Source organism: Aulostomus chinensis, chromosome 1, assembly GCF_037954235.1.
Source record: "Aulostomus chinensis isolate RoL2024-O1b breed Wild chromosome 1, RoL_Achi_v1.0, whole genome shotgun sequence".
Lineage (NCBI taxonomy): Eukaryota > Metazoa > Chordata > Actinopteri > Syngnathiformes > Aulostomidae > Aulostomus > Aulostomus chinensis.
Window position 1 is genome coordinate 47122115 of NC_141320.1, and position 19160 is coordinate 47141274.

Genomic DNA, 19160 nt, shown 5'->3' on the forward strand with positions numbered 1-19160 from the left:
GGCCAGGAAGCAAAGAAGTGTTGTGCTCCTCTCCAGTGCTCTGGTGTTGTTGTGTTCTTCTCAGCTCCATCATGAAGACCTGCTGGCACTGGGCGCTGGTGGAAGTTTGCAGCTCTCACTGGAAAGTCCTGAGGCTCCTCCCACTCTGAAGCAGGCAGTTGGTCCCAGCCAGCCCTCACTTTCACTCTCTGGTGTAGGAGTGAAGAACAAAATCAGAATCAAGAACCATCACTCTTTCATTGGGGCTCCTTTCTCCTTGTTCTGATCCAGAAATTCAACAGCTTCTATCATTGATTGACAGGAAATGTTGATGACACACTGGGATTTTTGTTCTCCTGCTGTCACTGTCAAGTGCAGCTTAACATGAGAGGTAGCAGGATCATTCATGTGTTCATGTTGACAGCAGACAAGGAGGAAACCTGGGAGGACTTCAGTGACTTTGATCACTGGTTCTCACTTCAGGTGTGAAAGCTTTTGTTTATGAAGTTTGAACTGAGCCAGGAGTTGAACCTAGAATCTTCTGATTCAAAGTCAGACGCGTTGTCCATTGCACCACCAGCCCTACAGAGGGGAGGGGCTTCTGCAAAAAGAGTCTACACATTCAGATGCATGAAAGAAAATTTCAATGATATGGTGGCATTTTCTGTTTTTGTGCTGTCTGCTTTTCTAAATATCAGGTTTAGATCATCAACACTGGAACAAAACAGAATACAGTAATTAATAAAAGGTGATCAACTTTTTTAATATAACATTAATTATTTAACATGAAACGACTGACTTTTTTAAGAAGAAAATAAGAAAGAGAACCTGCATCATCACAGCCATGAAGACCTCAACATGGTTGAAGAGAAAGTCTTGTGGTGGATTCTTGTGTTTTGCAGCATCCTTGATGAGTCTGCATAGAAACATTGGTGTTGTGGACCAACATCCACCAGGAGTGGAGCTCAACCAAGAAGAGCAAGAGGAGAATGTTTGTGGAGGAGCTGGGAAGTTCCCTGGTCAAGCCACACACTGAGGGAAGGGAACGGACGCCCCGAGACCCAGACGCTGCAGCCTTGCTCAGACAGCTGCAGAGCTCAGCAGCACTCCATCCATGCCATCAGCAACACAGAGAGCATCCACACCAGCGTCCTCCCCAGCAGCCCTGCCTCAACACCAACCAGAACAGCCACAGCCACAACCCCCTCAGGACCTGGTTCAAGACGAAAGAGGGTCAGGACTGCCCTAGCAGTCAGGACAGCAGGACGGACGGATGGTGCTTCAACTGCAGGAACATCTCTGGAAAGAACACACAGAAGTGACACACAAGCATCTGAACTTTAAACGACTCTTACTCTGTTTTTGTTTTTTCCTGGTTTTGAACCAGTAACTGGTTTCTGTTGGTTTGGTTTGCTTGACTGGTTGTTGTTTGTTGACCTTGCAAATCCATATTTTGGGTTCTGGCTTGTTCTGCTTTTCATTTTGTGTTTGTATTAAAGTTCTGTAGCTAAAAAAGAGACTTTTTTGCCATATTTCTTGAAGTAAATATATGAGGGTCTAAACTGACCCATAACACCATGGATGTTCCAATAGTTAATGATATTAAAATGAATACTAAATCAAACCAGTCCATGTCAGAGATGTGTTCTAACACTCTCAGTAACGGTCAGGAAACACAACAACCTTTGGTTTATTTCTAGGATTTTCTTGAGGTTCTTTTTGCCATTTTTTTTAACTGAAATTGAAGATTTAGTGACTAAAAAAAGGTCCAGAGGCCAACAACTAAATATTCAAACCAATATTTCCATGGATAAGGAAGCCTAACAAGGTCACCAAGAGATGGAAACAACTTGGAGGATAGAAAATTGTTTTTAGTTTATTTGACAGCTGATTGAAGACGTGGGTCAAAACTGACCGTTACCATAGAGATGGGAACAGAAAGCTGACCCAAGAGGAAGGTTCCAGCTCTGAAAAAGGAGTTTGATCAAAATCTTAAACTGACAGTAGAAATATCCTTTTCTATGTTGACCTTTGTTGACAGAAGTCACTTTAGCTTGGCAGTGAAAAGAATGGCTGCTAGCTTGACAAAGAACTGCACAAACCAGGTTCAAGCTGGACTTTGGACCCTGGTATCTGCAACGACTCCATCAACTCCTAATCTAGCAGCTCTGCTGGGTCCAACTATTTTACAGAACATTTGACAGACCTGTGGAGCAGTGAGGACACACATGAGTTGATCACATGATCCACTGAAGCACCATTTTACCTGCCACTGAGGTCACCAACATGAGCTGGACTTGGGAATCTTGAACTGAACCTGGTATCACAGCGACACCTGTTGCTGCAAAATGGAACAGCAACATTGAACCAAGTACAGGATTTGAGGGAGACTGATGGTCGCTGTTTGGGTTTTTCAAAAACAAGGAATGCGTGGCTTCAAGCTGGATTCTCAGAGACTATTTCCCCAACCTCTACATTGGTATCTACACTGTCATCCAGTCATGTGACTGAAGTCATCCAGTCACATGACTGAAGTCATCCAGTCATGTGACTGAAGTCATCCATTCATGTCAGTGATGTCACTCTGCAGGACTGTCATTGCCATCTCCTTCGAGAAAAGAATCCAGACTCCACATTTATGGGGCAGTTTTGCTCTTTAAACACTTGACAGTTCCAGGAGATTTAGTATGGCTCAAGATCTTCAGATCAACCCAGGACAGAAGGCTATTGGATTGTATAGTTGGAGCATTCAGAGATCTGGTGGATCTCAGTAGGAGCGGTATTTATCCACTGAATGATCCTGGTCAATGTGATCCTGCTCCTCCATCTCTCAGGCTGACAGAACAGGAGGACCTGACTGAGAAGAAAGCTGCACTTGAGCAGCTTCAGTCTCTGAGTGACAACACACAGGCAGAAAACCAGAATTTGAGGGAACAAGTTTCTACTCTTGAACGTGAGAATAAAAGAGCAATCCAGGAGCTCCAGAACCTCACTGCTGTGGTGGCCAACCTCAAAACGGTCCAGGACAAGAACCAGACTCAGATAGAAGATCTGAACGCAACAGTCCACAGTCTTCAGTGTGAGGGGAGGAAGGTTGATGGAGAGAACAATGAGCTCAGAAAAGAGCTGACCCACGTTCAGTCTCTGAGGGAGAGTGAACAGGTGGAGATGAAATGTCTTGAGGAAGACCTGACTGAGAAGAAAAGTGCACTTGATCAGCTTCAGTCTCTGTGTGACAAGAGATGGACAGAAAACCAGAATTTGTGGGGACAGGTTTCTAGTCTTGGACAAGAGAAGATCATTGCATATCAGCTGGTAGAGAACATGTCTGCCATGGTGGGCAACCTTGAATCTGTGAGGGAGGAGAACCAGACTCAGATCAGAGACCTGAACACACAAGTCCACAATCTTCAGCTTGAGGTGAAGATGGTTTACAAGGAGAAGTGTGACCTCAAGTGTGAGCTAAACTCCATCCAGGCAGAGAAGAACAAAATGAGAGAAGAACTCCCTGAGAAGAAGACGACTCTTGAACAGCTGAGATCCCAGAGTGAGGAGAGAGAGGCAGAAAATGGATGTTTGAGGAGACGAGTTTCTACTGCATCTCAGGAGACAGAGACCTTCACTGCTGAGTTGGCCCACCTTGAATCAAGGAAGGACCAGGACCCCACAAAGACTGGCAGTCTGAACGGTGAAGTTCAGAGTCTTCTATGTGCAGTGAGAACACAAAAGAAGAAAAGGAACAGTGCTCAGAGTGAAAACCTGGGAAATCTTCATGATTTAAAAAGCTGTTTGAAAGAGGAAAATCATGACCTTCAAGCGAAGGTCCAGCAAACTTCTGAAGAGCAAAAAGACTCTCCCCTACGTCCAGCCAGAGAAGAGCAAGCAGACTCTCCCCTACGTCCAGCCAGAGAAGAGAAAACAGACTCTCCCCTACATCCAGTCAGAGAAGAGCAAGCAGACTCTCCCCTACGTCCAGCCAGAGAAGAGCAAACAGACTCTCCCCTACGTCCAGCCAGAGAAGAGCAAACAGACTCTCCCCTACGTCCAGCCAGAGAAGAGCAAGCAGACTCTCCCCTACGTCCAGCCAGAGAAGAGCAAGCAGACTCTCCCCTACGTCCAGCCAGAGAAGAGCAAACAGACTCTCCCCTACGTCCAGCCAGAGAAGAGCAAAAAGACTCTCCCCTATGTCCAGCCAGAGAGGAGCAAACAGACTCTCCCCTACGTCCAGCCAGAGAAGAGCAAGCAGACTCTCCACTACGTCCAGCCAGAGAAGAGCAAGCAGACGCTCTCACATGTTCTTCTGCAGAGGAGCGATGGGATTCTGCTGCATGTCCTTCAACTGAAAAGCAGAATGATGGGGGCACCCTGGAGACTGGACCTGCTACGGGTCAAACCAGAGGTCTACTGAGCCGTGTGACATCTGGTGTAGAAGATGCTCTGCTTATGTTCACAGTTTCTTCTTTGTGTGCTTTTCCTCAACTCTGTTTTCTTTGTTTGTTATATATGATGATACCTTGATCACCACAGAAGTTGATCCCAGCTTGATTAGCTGAGTGCTTTGCAGTCTAAAGCACTTTAGTGATACCTGTGGGGTCCCTTATCCTCCCTGACCACAGGGATTCAGCCTCACTGAAGGAGAGTGAACGTTCCAGGTTGCAGCTCCTAGACTCTGGAATGCTCTCCCACTGGACATGAGGACGCTGAGGACACCTTCAGAAAGAAGCTAAAGACCCATTTGTTTAGTAATATTATTGTTCATGATGGAATTGTCCCTCTGTACCTGCCCACACAGGTCAAGAGATCAAATGATTCCCTGTTTAAAACAGCTCTTCCATCACATGGATGTGCATCCCAACAGTCAGAGCTCACAGACGCTCCTATTCCCTCCAGTGTGAGGCACAACGAGTGACTGATGAGGGTCAGGGGGGTCAGGCTAGTCCAGATAGTGGGTCTGTATGAGGTTGGAAGGGAGGGATAAGGTAGTGGCAGAGTTCAGGCTGTAGTTGTGCTCCAACAGTTGAGACAGGGCAGGACAAAAAATGACCTCCTGATGGCGTTAGGAGTGATTCTTACAAGAACCAATCAATAAAAGTGGGTGGTGACCTGCTCATGTGACGCTTGTGTTGATGATTACTGGGTCTCCTCCATGCTCATTTATCATGAATGAATCCCTCTGAGTAAAACACCTGATAACTCCTGAGTTGTTTCACAAAATGTGTGTGTGTGTGTATGTGTGTGTGTGTGTGGGCAATATGTGTTATGGTTGTTATGGAGTTTAAGGTTATTATCTCTGTTTCTTGTGTCTTTGTCTTTGTTGTCCTCCCCTTCGTCCGTCCTGGATTTTTGACCTTGGTTGCAGGAAGCATGTGACCTCAACTCCTTTTTCTGTGTTGCTGAACGTAGAGCCTTGCTTCATTGTGCTAGCTAAAGTGTGATCCTCCCTGCTAATTCCTTATTTCCTTGACTAATTACCCACCAAAAATTAATACCTAATTGCTTTATTTGGCTGAAGTTTAAAAGACCATCATTCTTGTAGCAACAGTCTTTCTGCCTTGTAAACACGCTAAGCTAACGATGGCTTCTCCCTCTTGTTCTCCTCTCTCCTGCTCAGAGTGCCACATGTTTTGTTCCTCCTCTGCCTCCTTTAGTGATACTGATAAGTGTGTTAAATGTAGTTTTTTTGTTGTGTTGGAGGTGAGGCTTAGCGATGTTGCATTGGACCTGCAGCGGCTCAGCACCAAAAGCTGCAAGAGCTAGCCAGCCCTCATTAGCTGGTGCAGACCACCTTAGCTTAGCTCCTAGCTTAGGCCCAACTAGCGCTCCCCCAGCAGCTCCCAAGCATCTGGGAGAGCGCCAAGAAAAGTTGGGCCTAAGCTAGGATGTGCTTGCTCATGAAGAATAGTTGGGTGTAAATTCATTTAAGGAGTGTGGAACTGGACCTGTTCTACTTGTAAAGTGTAACTTTTGTTATTTGGTGCTTTACAGGGTTATGACTTGACTTCATTGCAGCTTTGAACTGAGCAGGTGTTCATCCTCATCTCAGTAACAGGGTGACACTTTATCACAGCAGTGGACAAACATCAGCATTCATCACCCAGCAGCTCCTCTGATCAACAGAACAAGCTAAAGTATTCTGGAGAATGAGGGCATCGATCCCTCTACCATTTGAGCTAATTCCCCTGTTAAGGAGCACAGCAGATAATGCAGGTTGACCTTCATGCAGGGTTGAATGAGCGTCACCAGTTGAAGCTTCTCTGGTTGACCAATGTAATGGAGACCAAGGGTTCCATGACATGAATGATGAATTGAAGGTAGCATTTGTCTTGGTATGAACAGTTTATGTAAATTAGAGGCACACACACATGTTAATGGTCAGGTTTATTGAATCAGCAAACAAGTGAAACATTTTCTCTGCCATATGTTCCAGGGAGGGACCTGGATAGCACATCCTGCCTGTGGAAAATGAAGACCCCAGTGTCAGTCAGTGGGAATCACAGTGCAAGGCCTGGTATTTAGTGTTGATCTAGTTTGTCTCATGTAAATGTGGCAGTTTCAGTCGTCACGGTCAGTCCTCACCTCTTCCTGGTGGTTTCCTTAAAGGGGGTGGAGCCAAAAGGGGAGAGTGGCCCAAGGAAGCTCCTTAAGAGCTGTAGATGCAAACCTTTGCTCCCAGATGGGGGAGGGGGTACAATCACAGGCAAGGTTCATTGAATGATTATGCATGTGGATGTATTATTGAGTTGGTGTAGTAGTCTGGAATCATGTATATATTTAGTCAGGTTATGTTATTGAGATGGTGCTGGTTTGATGTAAATATTGATTGTGGAGCATGGTTGTGGTCTCACCTCCACTCTATGGGCCATCCATCGTCATCTTCTGCTTATTTCTTACTAGTAAGGGTCGCAGGGGGGCTGGAGCCTATCCCAGCATCTACGGGCGAGAGGCGGTGTTCACCCTGGACAGGTCGCCAGTCCATGGCAGGGCCAACACACAGAGACAAACAACCATTCACACTCACATCTACGGTCAATTTAGAGAATCCAATCAGCCTCGTCCCCAAATTGCATGTCTTTGGACTGTGGGAGGAAGCTGGAGTATCAGAGAGGACGCACGCAGGGACGGGGAGAACATGGAGACTCCACACAGAAAGATCCCGCGCCCGAGCCAGGACTCGAACCCGGAACCTTCTTGCTGTGAGGGCACAGTGCTAACCACGGCACCACCGTGCAGCCCCGCTCTAGGGGCTGGTCTGTCTAATTTCCTGCAGCCAGGAGGGAATTAAAGGCAGTCAGGGGTTTTTAATTTAAGTTGATGGTGTCTCATGCAATCTCTTTCAATACTCCAGTGGTGGTTTAAGTGAAGAAAAACATGGGTTAGTCAGTAGGACTCTGTGTGTGTGTGTGTGTGTGTGTGTGTGTGTTTCCATGCAGACTTTCCCTTGTGACAACCGATTTGATTTGGAAACCATCTCATCTAAATCTCCTCTCCAAAAACCCTCTTCTTCAACTTTGTACCCAAGTTGTCTCCTCATCAGGCACCACAGTATCCAGTAGGTTCAGTTAAAACAGTCATCAGTGATTAATGTTCATGTTCAATGATGAGGTTTTGATTTATTCTTCTAGAATCATCTGAACAAACCCTCCTCAACACAGTGAAGCCTTCATCTGACAGGAGGAGTTTCTTTTCCCAGATTTTCCACTGGTAAAGTGAAAAGCTTCGTTCATCTGACTGGTCTGATAGGATCAACTACTGGTTGCTCTGGAGTGGAAACAGCAACCTGTCAGGAAACATTAGTAAGATCAAAGCCAAGATTAAAGCAAGAGCCTCCAGATCAAAGTCAGAATTGATGATGATGTCATCAGGGGGCTTTGATAGTATATTTATTTGTACCTAGAATTCTGTCTTTGATTTCAGGAGGACATGAAAGAAACCCAATTGAGGAAAGCAGAGGAGAACATTCAGCTTCATTAGAAACACTTGAACTGTTGAACAGTAGAATTTGTTTGAAACAGTTTACAACACTGAGTGACAGGATTGAAGAGGGAAGATTTTGGTATTTCCAGTTTAATTCTAACTTAAAACTGGGTGTGAACATTTTTAGTCATTCATATTCTAATATACAGAGGAAGTCATGTCATTCCCTTTTTTTTAACCTGTCCTGTTCAGGAAATGGAAATTTAGCTGCTATGGTGAATCAGAAAAACCTTATGAAGTCTACTTTTGCTTCAGTCAGAAAGTGGACTGTTGTTAACTCTCACAATGGTTGGTGATTGTGGAGGAAGAGAGAATCCTTATGAACCTCTTTTTAACAGACACACATTTCTAAGGTTCATTTTATTTTGTTCTTTTATGAGAGGATGGTTTCGATCCATCGACCTCTGGGTTCTGGGCCCAGCACCCTTCCGCTCTACCATTGACTGAACAGGTCTTGTTTTAGGAGAGCATTCTCTGTCTTTGTCTCTGCCCTGCTCTCCTGCTCCCCTGCTCCCCTGCTCTCCTGCTCTCTTTCCCCTCATTTAGTCCTTGACATGATCCATGCTCTACAGCTCTGCGGGTGGAATGAAGAACTGCGTCTGCTCTGCCCGTGCCGTCCTTCGTCTAAACCTAAATTGTTTGACCCACCTTTATAATGATCGGACTCGCTCCCGCTGAGCGCGCCAGGTGCTGCAGACAACACAACCAAACTGGCCCCGATCAGGATTTGACAGGCCGAAACATGCCCTAAAAACACCAAGAATAATATCCACCACCTTCTGAACGGGGCCTGGCCCGTCTCCTGCATCAGGGGCCGCTGCAGTCGCGCCTCAGCTGTTCAACAGCTGTTCGCCCTAACACTCAATGAGACAAAGACATAGAAGCTCAAGCTGCTGTTGAGGAGGCCGTGATCGTATAGTGGTTAGTACTCTGTGTTGTGGCCGCAGCAACCCCGGTTCAAATCCCGGTCACGGCAACATGAGACAAATTCCTTTGTGTGTATTGATGGACACAAGCCAAGCAGAAACTTCCCACAATGCAATAGGGTGGTGTTTGGTCAGTGTTGAGCAGGTGTCAGTCTGACAATGATGTCATATTATTGTGTCATCACTTGACCAGACCCAAAAGTAGGCTCAGGTATCAGTTTCTTCTCAATGCTAATGTCTGCTAGCTTAGTCTGCTACTTTGATGGCTCTGCCTGCTCAAAGGTCCAGACCCAAAAGTAGACTCAGGTATCAGTTTCTTCTCAATGCTAACGTCTGCTAGCTTAGTCTGCTACTTTGATAGCTCTTCCTGCTCAAAGGTCCAGACCCCTGGATGTGGTGGTTCCTACCTGAACGTAGATTCTGTCAGCTCATGTTGTTAAATCAACTCACCAGGAACACCAGTAGATTTCAATGGACTGACAATGAGTCTCATTGAATGGTAAACATGTCAAATATGAAGTCATCACCTGAGGAGGTCTGCTGCTGGAATGAAGCTCCAGATATTCACAAGATATTCTAGATCTTAAAATAAAGCATTTTTATATTTGATTTCCTATTCATTCAGGTCATCCAGTCATGTGACTGAAGTCATCCAGTCACGTGACTGAAGTCATCCAGTCACGTGACTGAAGTCATCCAGTCATGTCAGTGATGTCACTTGGCAGGACTGTCATTGCCGTCACATTCTAGAAAAGAATCCAGACTCCACATACAAGATAGTTGATGTTTTCTTGACTTGATGCTCTGACTGTCAGGGTAGATGACAGCTTCTTCTGTTGCTGCATCTGAGTGGCTATGATTGGAGGTTTTACCTCCCAAGGTTGTTTGGTTCATGGTGAAACTTCAAAATTCCAGTCCCCAACCTTGGCTGTTCTGAAACTCTTCTCCTGAATCACTCCTGAGCTGCAGCAAGAACAAATACCAGTGCCAACCAGATCAATTTAATGGCTGTTTTTGTAGTGATTTGATGCCTCATGAGGAGAAAATTTGGGCACAAATGTTGGACAAGAGTGTTTGTGGAGGGTGTTTTTTGTTGTTGTTGCAGTGTTGTAAGTCACTGTAACTGCAGCTAAAAGATTGAACTTTCTCAAAATGTCCTCAAGATGGTTTCCAATGACATCAGTTGTCACAAGAGGAAGTCTGCATGTAAACACACTCAGGTGTGCCCAGCTATTCTTATGAGAACATTTGATCAACTTCATTCTATGTGCAGCCTAACCTTAATCTTAATCTTAATCTTAACCAACTGAATCTTAATCTTTATTTGAAACTAAACTCAATCCAGACCTTGACTCTGAAATTCATGCAAGAACTCACAAACTGCATTGCGCTGCATCAGGGCTGGTCTTTGGTCCCCATGAGGACGGGGACTCCTGATCAGTGTTGATGATGGAAATGGTCTCCAACACAATAAAACAAGAAATACACACACGTGTAAACACACACAGTGACCCCGCATGTCGTTTCTGTCCAACTTAAATTTTCATTCATTACCCAGAACCTCTCAAAAGCCCTGAAGAAAAATTGAATATTTGATGTTTGAAAGCCATAAATCACATCCATATCATCTCGTCCATCTCAGTCTGATCTCATCTTTGTTTGTTGTTTTTTTAAAGAGGGACAAATTGGTACTTGGTTAAAAAAGCACTCTGGGAAAATGATCCTGCTTTCAGGGAGGTCTTTGGTGAGTTTGCTAACAATGCAGAGAACCATGACGGAACCAAGCACAAGGCTGCTGCCCTCTGCATCACAGCTACACTTTGGAGTCTGTTTGAACTGAATGTGAAGGGCCTGACATCATCACACCAGTACGACAACAAGTGACCGTGAAACAAAGAAAACCGTCACTGATGAATCCATGAATCTCATTGATCTGTGCCATTTCCTGATCTTCAGGGTCTGTCTTTGATTTCTTTCTTTGATCTCTAAATTCTGAGCTTTGGTGTCCTTGGTCAGTCCTTGAATTCTGGTTCATAATAAAAAAGAACTCCCAGCATATTTCTGCAGACCATAGATAGGGATTTTACCAACTGCACCATAGCAACCCTCTTGCTGTCTGCTGTTGTGCCATTGAAAAGTAAGACAGCCTGACAGTCAACAAACTGGGTCAACAGAAAAATGTCAACTAAAGATGGATTAAAGACAAAGAGGAAATGTAACCAACCTACAAAGATGAAGGGAAATTGAGACCCACATGTTTGCCATCCTTGATGAACTGTCCACTGGTGCAGGGGATGAGGTCATGGCCATGATCTGGGAGCCAGTCCTGGATGTTAAATGCCCTGATGATGGACAGTGTAGTGGCAAAATGTCTGGTCCACTGACTGAACTCTGCCACAAATGAGGAACAACAGTCAGCAAGGAGTAGAAACGAAGAGGAGAAATGGAGAGAACAGAAAGAATGAGAGATCATGGAGGAAAGAGGCTGATATTTGCAAGTGTTCTGACTACAACACAGCAATCTAGAGAAACCATGACCTGGATTACTGAGGACCTCCACTGGCAGTTCATTTCTGTTGATCATAGGGCCATGCTGGGTGAAGCAGGAATGAATCCTGGGACTGAGGTTGTGGAGCAATGGTCACCTTTCCTGCTGAAACTGTCAATTCTTCTGCTTGGTTCTCTCCACAAAACCATTCCCTTAACGGAGCTCAAACCCCAGTTACAGCTGTGAGAGCCCAGAATCTGACACACTGGACCATCAGGAACAGCTTTGTGCTTTCAAACAACAGAGACGACACTCAAGGACTCAGGGAACGCAGGAATCTCTGGCCTCAGCTGACATGTTGAATTTCAGCAACACTTCATGATGCTGAGTTTAGCAAACCAATGAGAAGATGAAGGAGGCCGTCAACTCCTTCAAGCTCAACATCTCCACTGCTTTACCTCAGGAGGTCAGGAGGTCAAAGCAGAACCTGCACCCTCCTCCTCTGATGTTTACTCCACACAGAGATGGGGGTCGGTTCAGAAGAGTGAGCAGGAGTCTGGGCAAGTCTTTTCATTCAGTCAATTGTCTCCACCATCTTCAATATGGGTCTAGACCTGCACGGGTTCCAATCTCCTGTGATGGTTCAACAAACCCAAGGGTTTGTTGAACATGAGAAGCTTCAAGTGGTGACGCTCATTCAACCCTGCATGAAGGTCAACCTGCATCATCTGCTGTGCTCATTAGCAGGGACTTAGCTCCAATGGTAGAGTGCTAGCTTAGCATGTGAGAGGTAGAGGGATCCATGCCCTCATTCTCCAGAATACTTCAGCTTGTTCTGTTGATCAGAGGAGCTGCTGGGTGATGAATGCTGATGTTTGTCCACTGGTGTGATAAAGTGTCCCCCTGTTACTGAGATGAGGATGAACACCTGCTCAGGTCAAAGCTGCAATCAAACCAGGGACTCTGAACCTCCCACACAGTGAAGGAGTTTGTTATCAAGATTTATGGCAGCTTTTAAAGTTCCCACCATCTCCTGAATGTGGAGCAACTTGTCCTGCCAAAACTGTCCCCTCTACCATTCTTAATAACACCTGTCCTGACTGGCAATCATGCTGGGCTGCAGCGGTGAAAGCGCTGAATGCAGCCAGGATACACAATGACTCAAGAAACACAGGAATCTGTTGACTCAGCTTGAGGAGCAGAGGGTCCACCAAGACCAGCAGACACCTTCATTCTTGATTCTTGATTTCAAGGGCAGCCCCTTGAGATGCACCATCTCATTTTGGAGGGGGTCCTGACAAATAATGACCAACAATACAACAATAATAAAAGTAGATTCTATTTTCAACACAAGGACACACATATCATACACCCAGGTACAGGCCAACAATGTTCCCCAAAGCCCCCCCCCCCCCCCCCCCCACACCATCCAGTATTCTACAAAGTATGATCAGAGATCCCACTGCAGAATAAGAGTGGGCCTGTGTTCACATACGCATACATTTAAACACCCATCTAAATAAATACTGCTTCCATGCACCATTAAAGTACACAATGCATATTCATACACAAATATCCACATATTTACAGTACAGAGAACAAACAAGAACAAGTAGAGAGTGAATCCTGGAGAGAAAAGGGGAGGTGCATCAGAAACAAGAGCAGATGTTTGAAAATGCTTGATGATTTGAAGATGAGAAAGGAAGAGAGAGACCCAAGTGAGGAGGAAAGGTTGTTCCAATCTGATGGAGCTTTACATACAACCGGTCAAAGCAGACGTCCGTCCCCACTGATCCTGGATCTGCTCGACCTTCCTGCCTGTTAAAAGGAAGGTTTTCCTCACCACTGTTGCAGGATGTGCTGCTGGTGGAGAATTGTTGGGTGTAGATTCATTGAAGCAGTTTGGTGCTGGACCTGCTCTACTAGTAAAGAGTCATGAGAGAACTTTGTTGTGATTTGGTTCTAACAAATAAAAATGACTTGACTTGATTTGGTGCCTCAGGAGGAGAAAATTTGGGCACAAAAGTTGGACAAGAGTGTTTGTGGAGGTTGTGGATCAAAGTTCTATTTATATCCAACACATAAAATCAAACAATGTGAAGCAGGCTAATGAACAATAAATCAAATATAAAAATGCTTTATCTTAAGATCTAGAATATCTTGTGAATATCTGGAGCTTCATTCCAGCAGCAGACCTCCTCAGGTGATGACTTCATATTTGACATGTTTACCATTCAATGAGACTCATTGTCAGTCCATTGAAATCTACTGGTGTTCCTGGTGAGTTGATTTAACAACATGAGCTGACAGAATCTACGTTCAGGTAGGAACCACCACATCCAGGGTTCTGGACCTTTGAGCAGGCAGAGCCTTCAAAGTAGCAGACTAAGCTAGCAGACGTTAGCATTGAGAAGAAACTGATACCTGAGCCTACTTTTGGGTCTGGTCAAGTGATGACACAATAATATGACATCATTGTCAGACTGACACCTGCTCAACACTGACCAAACACTGCCCTATTGCATTGTGGGAAATTTCTGCTTGGCTTGTGTCCATCAATACACACAAAGGAATTTATCTCATGCTGCCGTGACCCGGATTCGAACCGGGGTTGCTGCGGCCACAACACAGAGTACTAACCACTATACGATCACGGCTTCCGCAACAGCAGCTTGAGCTTCTATGTCTTTGTCTCATTGAGTGTTGCGGCGAACAGCTGTTGAACAGCTGATGGGCGACTGCGGCGGCCCCTGATGCAGGAGACGGGCCAGGCCCCGTTCAGAAGGTGGTGGATATTATTCTTGGTGTTTTTAGGGCATGTTCCCACCCATCTTCACGTGGGTAACAAAAATGGATTTTTTGTAAAGATTTCGGCGCGACTTCAGCCTGTCAAATCCTGATCGGGGCCAGTTTGGTTGTGTTGTCTGCAGCGCCTGGCACGCTCAGCAGGAGCGAGTCCGATCATTTTCAAGGTGGGTCAAACAATTTAGGATGAGACGAAGGACGGCACGGGCAGAGCAGACGCAGGTCTTCATTCCACCCGCAGAGCTGTAGAGCATGGATCATGTCAAGGACTAAATGAGGGGAAAGAGAGCTGGAGAGCAGGGCAGAGACAAAGACAGAGAATGCTCTCCTAAAACAAGGACTGTTCAATCAATGGTAGAGCAGAGTGGCGCAGAGGAACCCAGAGGTCGATGGATCGAAACCATCCTCTGCTAGAAGAAGAAAAATAAAATGAACCTGCATCTTTAGAAATGTGTGTCTGTTAAAAAGAGGTTCATAAGGATTCTTTCTTCCTCCACAATCACCAACCATTGTGAGAGTTAACAACAGTCCACTTTCTGACTGAAGCAAAAGTAGACTTCAGAAGGTTTTTCTGATTCAACATAGCAGCTAAATTTCCATTTCCATTTCCTGAACAGGACAGGTTAAAAAAAGGGAATGTCATGACTTCCTCTGTATGTTAGAATATGAACGACTAAAAATGTTCATGCCCAGTTTAAAGTTAGAATTAAAGTGAAAATACAAAAATCTCCCCTCTTCAATCCTTTCACTCAGTGTTGTAAACTGTTTCAAACAAATTCTACTGTTCAACAGTTCAAGTGTTTCTAATGAAGCTGAATGTTCTCCTCTACTTTCCTCAGTTGTGTTTCTTTCATGTCCTCCTGAGATCAAAGACAGAATTCCAGGTACAAATAAAGACACTATCAAAGCCCCCCTGATGACATCATCATCAATTCTGTCTTTGATCTGGAGGCTCTTGCTTTAATCTTGGCTTTGATCTGACTAATGTTTCCTGACAGGTTGCTGTTTCCACTCCAGAGCAACCAGTAGTTGATCCTATCAGACCAGTCTGATGAACGTAGCTTTTCACTGTCAGTGGAATCACTGGGAAAAGAAACTCCTCCTGTCAGATGAAGGCTTCACAGTGTTGAGGAGGGTTTGTTCAGATGATTCTAGAAGAATAAATCAAAACCTCATCATTGAACATGAACATTAATCACTGATGACTGTTTTAACTGAACCTACTGGATACTGTGGTGCCTGATGAGGAGACAACTTGGGTACAAAGTTGAAGAAGAGGGTTTTTGGAGAGGAGATTTAGATGAGATGGTTTCCAAATCAAATCGGTTGTCACAAGGGAAAGTCTGCATGGAAACACACACACACACACACACACACACACACACACACACACACAGAGTCCTACTGACTAACCCATGTTTTTCTTCACTTAAACCACCACTGGAGTATTGAAAGAGATTGCATGAGACACCATCAACTTAAATTAAAAACCCCTGACTGCCTTTAATTCCCTCCTGGCTGCAGGAAATTAGACAGACCAGCCCATAGAGCGGGGCTGCACGGTGGTGCAGTGGTCAGCACTGTGCCCTCACAGCAAGAAGGTTCCGGGTTCGAGTCCTGGCTCGGGCGCGGGATCTTTCTGTGTGGAGTCTCCATGTTCTCCCCGTCCCTGCGTGCGTCCTCTCTGATACTCCAGCTTCCTCCCACAGTCCAAAGACATGGACATTAGGGGACGAGGCTGATTGATACTCTAAATTGACAGGCGTGAGCGTGAATGGTTGTTCGTCTGTGTGTTGGACCTGCGATGGACTGGTGACCTGTCCAGGGTGAACCCCGCCTCTCGCCCGTAGATGCTGGGATAGGCTCCAGCCCCCCCCCCCCCCGTGACCCTTACTAGTAAGGAATAAGCAGAAGATGACGATGGATGGCCCATAGAGTGGAGGTGAGACCACAACCATGCTCTACAATCAATATTTACATCAAACCAGCAACAACTTAACCTGACTAAATATATACATGATTCCAGACTACTACACCAACTCAGTCATACTTCCACATGCATTATCAATCAATGAACCTCGCCTGTGATTGTACCCCCTCCCCCATCTGGGAGCAAAGGTTTGCACCTACAGCTCTTAAGGAGCTTCCTTGGGCCACTCTCCCCTTTTGGCTCCACCCCTTTAAGGAAACCACCAGGAAGAGGTGAGGACTGACCGTGACGACTGAAACTGCCACATTTACATGAGACAAACTTGACAAACACAAAATACCAGGCCTTGCACAGTGATTACCACTGACTGACACTGGGGTCTTCATTTTCCACAGGCAGGATGGCCGGTCCCCCTGTGCTTCTCAGGTCCCTCCCCAGAACACATGGCATAGAAAATGTTTCACTTGTTTGCTGATTCAATAAACCTGACCATTAACATGTGTGTGTGCCTCTAATTTACATAAACTGTTCATACCAAGACAAATGCTACCTTCAATTCATCATTCATGTCATGGAACCCTGGGTCTCCATTACATTGGTCAACCAGACAAGCTTCAACTGGTGATGCTCATTCAACCATGATGAAGGTCAACCTCCATTATCTGCTGTGCTTCTTAACAGGGGAATTAGCTCAAATGGTAGAGTGCTAGCTTAGCATGTGAGCGGTAGAGGGATCGATGCCCTCATTCTCCAGAATACTTTAGCTTGTTCTGTTGATCAGAGGAGCTGCTGGGTGATGAATGCTGATGTTTGTCCACTGGTGTGATAAAGTGTCACCCTGTTACTGAGATGAGGATGAACACCTGCTCAGGTCAAAGCTGCAATGAAGTCAAGTCATCACCCTGTAAAGCATCAAATAACAAAAGTTACACTTTACAAGTAGAACAGGTCCAGTTCAACACTCCTGCATGAATTTACACCCAACAATTCTTCATGAGCAAGCACATCCTAGCTTAGGCCCAACTTTTCTTGGCGCTCTCCCAGATGCTTGGGAGCTGCTGGGGGAGCGCTAGTTGGGCCTAAGCTAGGCGCTAAGCTAAGTTGGTCTGCACCAGCTAGTGAGGGCTGGCTAGCTCTTGCAGCTTTTGGTGCAGAGCCGCTGCAGGTCCAATTCAACCTCGCTAAGCCTCACCTCCAACACAACAAGAAAACTACATCTAACACACCTATCAGTATCACTAAAGGAGGCAGAGGAGGAACAAAACATGTGGCACTCTGAGCAGGAGAGAGGAGAACAAGAGGGAGAAGCCATTGTTAGCTTAGCGTGTTTTCAAGGCAGAAAGACTGTTGCTACTAGAATGATGGTCTTTTAAACTTCAGCCAAATAAAGCAAGAAGGTATTAATTTTTGGTGGGTAATTAGTCAACGAAATAAGGAATTAGCAGGGAGGATCACACTTTAGCGAGCACAATGAAGCAAGGCTCTACGTTCAGCAACACAGAAAAAGGAGTTGAGGTCACACGCTTCCTGCAACCAGGGTCAAAAATCCAAGACGGACGAAGGGGAGGACAACAAAGACAAAGACACAAGAAACAGAGATAATAACCATAAACTCCATAACAACCATAACCATACAGAACATATATAACAAATATAACAAAAGCATTAAAAGATATGTCACCTCTGGTCAAATACCCTGATTTGCATTTGTGTCTGTCAGCATTTTCATTTTCATGTTAAAGCCTCCAGAATGAGGGGAGGGGTCAGGGGCAGTTTTCTGTGTTGTCTGCAAACTGAATTACAGGAAACCTGAACTTCCACTGTCAATGTATCCAACTGATGAATAATTGTTTGATTCATACATAGACAACTTGTAGTTATTGCACACACACACACACACACACACACACACACATACACACACACACATTTTGTGAAACAACTCAGGAGTCATCAGGTGTTTTACTCAGAGGGATTCATTAATGATAAATGAGCATGGAGGAGACCCAGTAATCATCAACACAAGCGTCACATGAGCAGGTCACCACCCACTTTTATTGATTGGTTCTTGTAAGAATCACTCCTAACGCCATCAGGAGGTCATTTTTTGTCCTGCCCTGTCTCAACTGTTGCCTGAGTCATTGTGTATCCTGGCTGCATTCAGCGCTTTCACTGCTGCAGCCCAGCTTGATTGCCAGTCAGGACAGGTGTTATTAAGAATGGAAGAGGGGACAGTTTTGGCAGGACAAGTTGCTCCACATTCAGGAGATGGTGGGAAGTTTCAAAGCTGCCATAAATCTTGATGACAAACTCCTTCACTGTGTGGTTCAGAGTCCCTGGTTTCATTGCAGCTTTGACCTGAGAAGGTGTTCATCCTCATCTCAGTAACAGGGGACACTTTATCACAGCAGTGGACAAACATCAGCATTCATCACCCAGCAGCTCCTCTGATCAACAGAACAAGCTAAAGTATTCTGGAGAATGAGGGCATGGATCCCTCTACCTCTCACATGCTAAGCTAGCACTCTACCATTGGAGCTAAGTCCCTGCTAAGGAGCAGCAGATGATGCAGGTTGACCTTCATGCAGGGTTGGATGACCTTCACCAGTTGGAGCTTCTCTGGTTGACCAACATGTGGAATCTCTGTCAATACTCCAGTGGTGTTTAAGTGATGACAATATGGGTTAGTGACTGGGAGTGTGTGTGTGTGTGTGTGTGTGTGTGTGTGTGTGTGTCAGTGTTGTGTCAGGATGGCGCTACACTCCCCACCGTGAGGGGCAGTGTGGCAGACGATAGTGAGTGGTCACCTAGAAGTAGACCTGGTCCGACCCTTCTCCGTCCTTTCCACTTCCTCTCCCTCCTTTACGGAGCCGACAGCCGTGCGTGGTGGCGTCTCGCTGGTCAGCAGATCGGTTACAAACAAAGGTGTGCATGCTTGCTCTGCTCAATTATTCAGTGTCCTGGGCCCCCTGTTTACTCCAGTTTTGCTCCGTCCAGCGGTGTGGTGTTACTGGGAGCTGGGCTGTCTCCCTTTGGCCGGTGTGTGAGTGGTGCGCTT

At 45.5% G+C, this 19160-nt stretch overlaps 1 long non-coding RNA gene and 1 other non-coding gene across 2 annotated transcripts; both read right to left on the reverse strand.

Annotated features, from left to right (window-relative positions):
• Nucleotides 1-13952: 13952 nt before the first annotated feature.
• trnah-gug (transfer RNA histidin (anticodon GUG)) lies at nucleotides 13953-14024 on the reverse strand. The gene has a single exon. It is a non-coding gene; the product is annotated as a tRNA-His (tRNA).
• A 2227-nt stretch (nucleotides 14025-16251) lies between these two features.
• LOC147271941 (uncharacterized) lies at nucleotides 16252-17970 on the reverse strand. Its single transcript, XR_015115820.1, has 3 exons — nucleotides 17784-17970; nucleotides 16653-17004; nucleotides 16252-16532 (listed from the first exon to the last, which is right to left on the reverse strand). It is a non-coding gene; the product is annotated as an uncharacterized LOC147271941 (long non-coding RNA).
• Nucleotides 17971-19160: the final 1190 nt, after the last annotated feature.